The 9,161-nt window shown below is 40.7% G+C and overlaps 1 pseudogene; it reads left to right on the top strand.

Annotated features, from left to right (window-relative positions):
* On the top strand, positions 1-8,458 carry LOC137991586 (monocarboxylate transporter 10-like; annotated as a pseudogene).
* Positions 8,459-9,161: the final 703 nt, after the last annotated feature.

Here is a 9,161-nt window from a genome sequence, read left to right as displayed (position 1 = left end):
TTCTTCACCTGGAGGTTTCTCGCCCGCTGAAAGGATTGTGGCTGTAGGGAGCACATTTAACATCGCACTTTCAGGTCTGACTGCTCTCGCCCTCAAGGAATTTTAAAAAAATTGGCCATAATGGGAAATAATGAAAAAGAAAGCAAGCAAAGCAAGAAAGGTGAAGTGCAACATATAGTTCCATCGACTGTTCCCGAAGGCGGTTGGGGTTGGCTTGTCTGTCTTGCAGGATTTATAGCACAATTTGTTGTGCTTGGACTGCAAAATAACACTGGTATCCTGTACAAGACTTTATTGGTGGAATTCCAATCAAGCAAAGGAGAAACAGGTAAGTTTGGGCTCAGACTTAAACAGTATTAAACAAGAAGAAATTCGGTCGCGATGATGAATTCGAACTGCTGAACGCGCGTGTTCGAAGAAACCTCCGGCCACTGTATTTAATCAAGCACAAATATAAGGTTTACTAGTGGCTTTTCCACCATAGTAAGTCATATTTAGTAAGATTGCAATTCATATTCCTCCCCTTCTCGCAGTCAGTTCGCTGAAACGGCTGAAAGAGAACAGACTTCAATAATTTTTTTGAAACTGACCGCAATTTTAACCGGATGTGCAACAGCAGCCAATAATTGCGATGAATTGAATCAACAACGCTAAAAGTAGATTTCGACTTCAACAGGTAATTCAGGTTGTTCCCTCAAAAGAGAATTGAACGCTTATTGCAGCGAGTGGACACAGATTTATACTCTTCAATCGACTGAAATTAATCCTGCAATGGTGGCGGTAATATTTGGCTTGTTCCCTGAGGCATAAATGTATTTCAAGTTATTTTTTGAGTTACTTTGTCTTTGTGATGGTCAACTGAACGGATTCATCTGGAAGCTCTTTGGCTGCTTCAAAAACGAAAAGTAACCAGCATTGTTGATCTTTACCGTGATGATATTTGACAGTTCTGGCGAAAGTGTGAGTGGGATTTGTTGATGATGCAATATGCAAATTTCGGACCTTTATCTTTCTCTTGAACAATCAGAAATTGCAAGCGCCCCCTTTCCCGGTGAATTTAGAAGGAGAGCAATGTCTCGACCACCTACCTCTTCGCTTTGCCGTATCCTACTTTTTAAGAGAATCTTGTGGTCGTCTTGCGACGTACTAAAATCATTTCCGATCCATTGTGATGTACAGAAGGTCATTAAACTTGCGTGGCAACTAAGGACCTCGGAAAATTTTCCTAACGAAAGACCGGTTAACTGTCGATGTAGTTTATCCCATTTCGTAGACGATTAGTTTCTGGGAAGGCCTATGTGGAAGTTCCACAGGATTACAGCAGACAACTGTTTGCAAACATGTTTTTATTTAATTTTTGTTCCCAGCGCGATGTTTGGTTTTTATCTCGTGTCGACTTACCTTGACGCGATCGAAATTGTACAGTGGGTCTAATAGGTTCATTGCACGTTGTAGTTACTTGGCAAAATGTATGGAAAAAATGGGTAATTCCGCCGGAGATTTTAACACTGAAAACGACATGGAAACTTTGAACGTTCTTTACTTTCCATCCGCTGTGCGAAAAGTGGCGCTAATGAGCAAGGCTGTGCGAAGATCGATTTGCATCTTTGCAAAACAACTTGCGCTCATTCTTAGGCAAATCCTTGAGAGCTGAAAGTCAAGGGACACATGCCTAGTGAAAGGGTTTAATGGTTTTCGAAAGCTATCACATGTATCATTGTATGCTTAGATTGTAAACTTTAATATTTTTATCGTACCTCGCTGATAGACCGCAAAAAGGCAATTGCAGTTGCGTTTCGCAGTTGCGTTAAAATGTTTTGTTGAAGAACGCGATTGTTTAAAGCGAAGCTTATGTTGATAATATCGTTCGCACGTTTATTTATTTAATTTATTTCTCATTGCGAAAAAAACATTTCGCTTTGAAACTTTCTCCGATGATTTAGCGCAAATGTTCTGCATCCAACGAGAGCTCTTGCGTATTTAGCTTCGCAGCAATGTTGCGGTCATTATTTGGAACTTAGCCACGCAGGAGCTGACAATCGCTAAACCCTTCTAAAGTTACTTTCACAGTTCAGTTGGTTCTCGATAAGTTGAACCGCCACGATGCATTAAAAGGAACCGGTTCTGCTCTAAAAGCTCTTTCTAGAATAAAAATATGAAGGAGACGTAGAGGTTGCCCAGGTAATGGATTTTTTGATTTTTAAGTGAAGCAAGAAAATACATCACACCGGTGACATATATACCTCAGAGTTCAGATGAAGTTGACCTGAAACATGTTGATCTTCAGTCTCTTGTCTGCATGTTGTATTGGAACATAGTCACCAATATGTAACAACCTATCTTTAATTAGGAGACGCCCAAAGTACTTTGCACTGAAAATAACGGGAGTTGACTTGAATTTTACATGTTTTTCTCATCAATTTACCAATGCTTTCAGCCTTTGTGCGTTTAAAACTGAAGAAAGCAATATTTGTTTCGCCTTTTTCCATTCCCCCCACGCTAGGTTCTTCCATTCTTTGAAATGACTTTTTTAAAATCATGCTGCAATGAAACTGGCTTCAGCAGAATGTAGAAAGTGTTCAATTTCCCTATGTAATTTTTCGGTTTTCTTTGAGCGATTTAAATACGAATTTTTAACTTCAAAGTAGGCTGGTTCAAATTTTGGGTGTTTGATGCATTTCTTATCATTGAAATCGTTTGCATGTTTGTGCAGGTGTGCAATTGATGCATACTCAAACGGCAAAAACACGTGATAACGGTGAGATTAATACACATGTGGCAATGTGTAAATCTCAAGTCACACCACGATCTCTTTTACTCTCTTCGTACATCATAGTTTGAAAATGTTCTTTGAGTGTTGTAATGGCTGCCATTGAAGCCTTTTTGCAGAATTTATTGCGTATGTAGATCTGAATGACAGATGCGACATGTTTTTGTTGAGTGATCATGCACGTTGCAGTCTGGAGTTGAACACCCATATCCCCGCGTCTACCCCGCGACTGTGCTGCACTCAGCACCACAACTTAGCCTTCAACCAAGCAGGAGTTCGCCTTGTATACCCCAATGCCGTCTTGACTTCATTCCTAAAGGATTCGTCCAATTGCACTACATTTTTAAACTTTAATACAAATAAGCCTTTTTGGCTGAATTTGATCATATGTAAATGGCATTTGCGCACTACAAAGTATTAAACTATTATATATTATTATTAAACGTCATGCCAATATTTTAGGGAATGAGAAATTTATTTGTCATCATCTCAACGAACGCGTAGTTACGTGACATTTTCAGTTTTACTATTATCTATCGATCGTGGACTACATCCGATCCTTGGATTGCCTTGATCGTCATTTTTGTAGTTGGTTAAAGGGTGACAGTTTCAACCCAATAGTGACTTAAGCGAAATTGATGTGCTGGAAGGTGTCATAAAGCATTCTTGCCCAAAGAAAAATTAACACTTTGCATTTCGTGCGAATTTTTTTTAATGCTAGAAAAGTTCTGAAGTCGGATTTCCTTTTGCTGTCATCGAGCCATCATCGTGCTTGACTCTAGACAAGACGCAGATTTTAGATCCGCTTGTGTGCAACTTAAAGACAGCTTTCGTTGGCTTCGTTTTATTTAAAATACCCTGGTTTCCTGAAATGGCATTGCAATGTTTCCTCTTTACGGTTACTGTAGTTTGTGTTTTCCATATAACGCTGACGTTATAAATAGAGTTTAAAACCACATTTTGCCCCGGGCTATTGCAGTAATTATTAGTAAACTGAACTTGCTACAAGCCTGCAAAGCCAAGTTTTAATTCTAGTTGAAATGACTGATACCGTTAAAATTGCGTTTCTTTCCTTTTAAGTCAATTTCTGTATTTGACAATTGAATGTATAATGATTCATCGCTAGATGCGAATTGCCTTGATTTCGTTCTTTACAGTACCAAAGGGCCTCCGTGTTCTGTATTGGTCAGCCTGTGGATAACTGCGAAAACACTCCTAATTGGTTTATATCCCTTAATCCTTTTACCAAAGGCAATCATTACATCTTTGGGTATCATTCATGTTTGTGAGAATATAAGAAACAAGCGGAGTCGATAAGCTCAGTTGTAAGAGAGAAAAATTCTGTATGGGCTTTCTAGGTTTATGTTCAGTTTGTGCAATGCTTGATTATTTTTAAGTAGCTTTGATGCAGATTATTTTTCTGAACTTGACCTCTCTGACATCACTTTGATCACGTTTCCACAAAAAAAACGTGATGTTTTAATTAAATTACACGGTTCTTGCATTTCCTTAAATAAACACCCCCTGCATTCACTACTCTTAAAGTCAATCTGAGGAAAAAATGTTCTGCGTAGAAAATGAAACCGTTTTATTTTCGGACGCAGAATTTTTAAAACATCACTGATGCTCGGTAAAAAAGTTTTCTTTGTGCACGTCAAAACGTCTCCTTGTTATTTTGCAGCTTGGGGTCTATCAATCGGCCTCGGTATGATGTTCCTGTTTGCTCAAGTGTCGTCAGACTTGAGTGAACGCATTGGCTGCCGGGTAGTGGCGTTGTTGGCGGTTTGTTAGGGGTTTTGGGATTTGTGTCGTCGTCATTTGTGACCAACGTTCACCTTCTTTATGCCACGTTTGGAATTCTTTGGGGGATTGGAGCGAGCATGAGTTACTTGCCAACTCTTCGATCCCTTCCTTATTGGTTTTCACGGTAAGTAAAGAGCTCTGGTATATTTTTAATGAGTATCTAGTAATTATACTCTTGTAAATGCTTCCTTTTTTTCGTGGTGTCAGTTCTTTGGGTGCTTCACAGACACTACAGTTAATTAGATTGGTTAACTTATATAGTAAACACATATCGCATCTCTTCAATTTACTGGCAACGAAGTTGGTTTTTCGTGATGTAAGCTACATTTTACACCTCAAAGTATTCTCCAAAGAAGACTAGGAATTCCCTCACTTCTTTGAGAAAGAACCCTAGTTACGCAAAAATTAAATCTGAGAGGTTTTCCTTTTTGACCAAGCGCGAGGTTTGTTAGTGTGTAAAATTAGAATTATAATGGCAAAACCCTCTGTGGTGGGACTTGAGGAGTTTGTCGCTTCGCTCCATACAACTGAGTGTCATTAAAGATGTCACCAAAAAGATAATACGGTACCGCAGAATTCAAGGTCCAGCGTGGTATGCAGAGGTGTCGTTGGCTCAATATCGATCATTCTGGAGATATTTTTAACGAAAGATATTTGAATTTGGTATGAGGCTACCTTGCAACTTGAAAGTTTTGTCGAGGATCTACCCTCTTTGCCGCAATGACGTACCCTGGGTACCAGGTTTTTTTCTCGCTTGCGGCGGACGGAAATTCTTCGCTTCGGCGGCCGAAGGCCGATGGCACGAGCGGGTCACGATGGCGGGTCACAATAGAGACATGACCGACACCGGAAACTGCGCAAGAAAAACCTCTGGCACCCATGGCAGCAATGACGTCTAGTGTTTCCAAATTGTTTCCACGCATTAAATCCCTTAGGTATTCCTTCAAATGTTTTTCGTCACTAAAGTGTATGTGACAGATTTTTCAATATTTACTCAAGTGAAACATCACGGCTTTCTGAGATAAAAGCAACCAAAAAAACTTCCATGCTAATGTTTATTATATGCCTTTCAGCCTTTTAAAATTTGGAATTTTCACTTCCGGGGGGTACAAACCGCGCTAGTTAGGAGACTGGGAATAGCAAGCCAGTGACGTCAAAACAGAACGACAGGGACTTTTAGTGATATAAATTATTCGTTCTTTGTCTTCAGCATTATTGCAACCAAATACAAAGCATCTCAGAAGCAGTTTCAGAAAACTTCTTAATCTGCAAAAAAAAAAAGGAAAATTCGGGCCCTGGAAAAAATTCTTTCTGTTTTGACCTCACATTTCTGCTATCCCCAGTCTACTAACTAGCGCGGTTAAGTGAAAATTATATTTTAAAAGGCTTAAAGGCATAGAATAAGAATCGGTATGGAATTTTTTTGTTTGCTTTTATCTCAGAAAACCATGATGTTTCACTTGAGTAAATGAAAACCCTTCTCATATGCACTTTAAGATACTTCTCTGACTTCAGTTGGCTTTTACTAACATGCACTTGTTTCTGATGTTTCAGGCGCATCAGTCTTGCTAACGGCCATAGTAACGGCCGGAAGTGGCGTAGGAACAATCGCCATGGGTCCTCTTATGCAGCTGGCAGTAAACCATATGGGTTGGGCTAATTCCACTCGGGTACTCGCTGGAATGCTCACTTTATGCACTGCAGGCTCCTTGCTTTATCGAGTCCCCAATCAAGGGGATAAGATAATTGTGAAGGCTGAAGGAGACGAAAAGCCTAAGCGGACACCAATATTTGACTTCTCGGTTTTTAAGAACAAGGCATTCTTGGTGTGGTGCATTTCTTTGAGCGCGTTTATGATGGGATATTTCGTGCCGTTTGTGCACTTGGTAAGTTTTTTTTTTTTCAATGGAAGCTATCCCGGTAGAACGATCTCCTATATGAAGATATTTTCAATCAACGATTAATATTTTTCAGACGGACCACTGTTACAGTAAAACGTACCGGATGGAACAAAATCCCGACTTATAGATCGATGGTAGAAGGGTATCCCCTTGTAAAAATCACAATCTAGCCGTAACCGTTAACCGCGATACAAGGATAAAATCAACCATCATGTGACATAGAAGGGGTGATCGACCCTTCAACCACACCCACATAGGTGGCAATGCGTTTTATTTTTAACTTACAACCCATTTTATCTTACAACCCTAGTTTATATCTTGTTCAAACGTCGCACTTTCGTCGCGCCGAACTCAATCAAATTGAGTTCGACTTTCGCGCGACCACAGACGTCGCGTCAAATTCAATTTTAAATGAGGTAGATCTGGACCACAACCCTCCGACGGGAACGGTTCCCGTAAAATCAAAGATGACGGATCACATAAAGATATGCATGCAGTCAGTTTGGCACAAGATAAGCACGACATTTGAATCAATGTCGCGCCAAATTCGCTAGCTCGACGTTGGCTCGACAAGGTCGTTGAACGTAAAAACTTGGCGCCACAGTCAATTCAAACATTGTGCTAACGTCGACCTCCGGCACGACGATAGCGCGACGTTTGAATTAGGCCTAATTAACGGGGGTTTTATCTTGTTCGATTTCGACGTTTTCTTGCGCTGAAAAGGTGTAGGTATTTCTAAACCAGTGCTCTTGTTTCTTTGCTTTCCAAACACTGAGCCCCGTTATAACGACCATTTGTGTGTTTTTTTGTCCGGTATCGTTGTATTTGAGATTCCTTTAAAACGAATGCGCAATAGAGGAAGTTTCAATTGAGTGTCGTAACCCAAAAACCAAAGTAATAACTTTGGCCAATCAAAAAGGACGGAGGCCATCCAGTAAACCAATCAAGACTCGAAGTAATTACACGTAGCCGACACAAAGCGCGGGAAAATGTGCACGCGCAAGCCAAGATTGGTTTTGCTTTCACTTCTGATTGGTTGAAAAAATGGCGCGAGAACTTTCAACCAATCACTGAGTGAAGTAAATGCAAAACCAAATCAATTCGCCAATTACTTACGACACTCAATTGAAAACCGCTCTATAACCATGTAATTTAACCCGGCCATGAGTCTCTTGGTATATGGGCACATCGGGATTCCACTGGTAATCGCTGGGAAGATCTATAATCTAGGGCATAGGGGAAATATTGAGTGTCTCCTCCTCCTCTTCCTTACCATCAGGGATAACGACTTCTGGCTGTTTTCGAACCAGGAGGTGGGAATCTTTGAACAGCTATATTTGTCTGCGCAGACTAACAGGTTTGAAAAATATGTTTTTTCGACGCTTAAGAAAAGGGACCTACCCTGCAACGAACGAACCGGTCAGAGGTCGTTATTCTTGAATCTGGGCAAAAGAATTTCTGGCTCGGGGGACACAATAATGGCGCTAGAGCTGAAGATGGCATCCCACTAGGCAACTCTCTTATTGCAGTAGTCTCAAGAGCCCTGTAATTTAGAACCTGAAAAAGGCTGAACCAAATATTGTTATTTTGCAAACAGCCCGCTTACGCGAAGAGTGTGGCATACCAAACTCACAGTCCTCGACACTCGTCGGCATGATGTCGGTGGGATCAACATTCGGTCGGCTTTTCTTCGGCAAACTTGGCGATCACCCAAAAGTGGACCGACTATACTGTTTTCAGATGGCCATGCTGGTTATGGCGTGGCCGATACTCTGAGCACGCTGACAAAGAGCTATGTCGGTCTCGTTATTTACATGGTGGTTTTCGGTGTGTTCGACGGCTGTTTTGTGGTTTTCCTTGCCGTCCTTTGTGCTGACATCGTGGGCGTGGACAAAGTTTCTGCTGGAATAGGCGTTCAGTTCTTTTTATGGCCATCACATCCATTGCGGGTCCACCTCTTGCAGGTAAATTTTCTGCGTTTTAAAAAATAAATTATTTGTTGATAGCGTCATCTGGCAATGGGTTCGCCTCTCGAGGTCTCGTAACGGTTGTATTTTAAAAAATTCATGCTAAGCACTTGTTCCATGGTTGATCGGAGAGATTTATTTCGCTCGCTGGGAGATAACTACAAGGAAAAAGTTGTTCAAATCTTTCTCCTTTTCCAGCGTTCTGTCTACAAAGGGAAATTGATTGACGTGCAATCCCGCGGTCATGAAGTTAATCCCCGTCGAAGCCCGAATTCTTTCAGATCGCTTTGCAACTGGTCTGGTTGTTTTCCAGTCTTTTGCAGTGATAATCTTTAGCTAAAAAACATTTTCTTTAAATATGTGGAAGAAAATATTGACCATTTGGTGGTTTCTCATGTCTGTTCTAGAATCAAACCATTTCATCCGCCTTTTGTGTTCATGATGGTGATAAAAATTCTCAGAACTAACTATAAAGCACGGTATTGTTGAAGTAAGGAGAAAGTTGAGGGTATATCTTTCTGTGTATTTTCCTACGAGTTAAAGATTTACTTTCGGAAGAACTGTAATATGGCTTTCCAAGAAAGCTTGTGAAATGTATTTCAGAAACGGAATGAAGGGAATTGTGGAATTGTGGGATGAAGGTGATTCCGGCGATGACCTATAGTAACCAGTGCACGACTTTGCAGTCAGGCGGAGGGACGCGTTCTATTTCGCGCCAAC

The sequence above is a fragment of the Montipora foliosa genome, chromosome 2, assembly GCF_036669935.1.
Source record: "Montipora foliosa isolate CH-2021 chromosome 2, ASM3666993v2, whole genome shotgun sequence".
Lineage (NCBI taxonomy): Eukaryota > Metazoa > Cnidaria > Anthozoa > Scleractinia > Acroporidae > Montipora > Montipora foliosa.
This window is presented reverse-complemented; position numbering and strand designations above follow the sequence as displayed.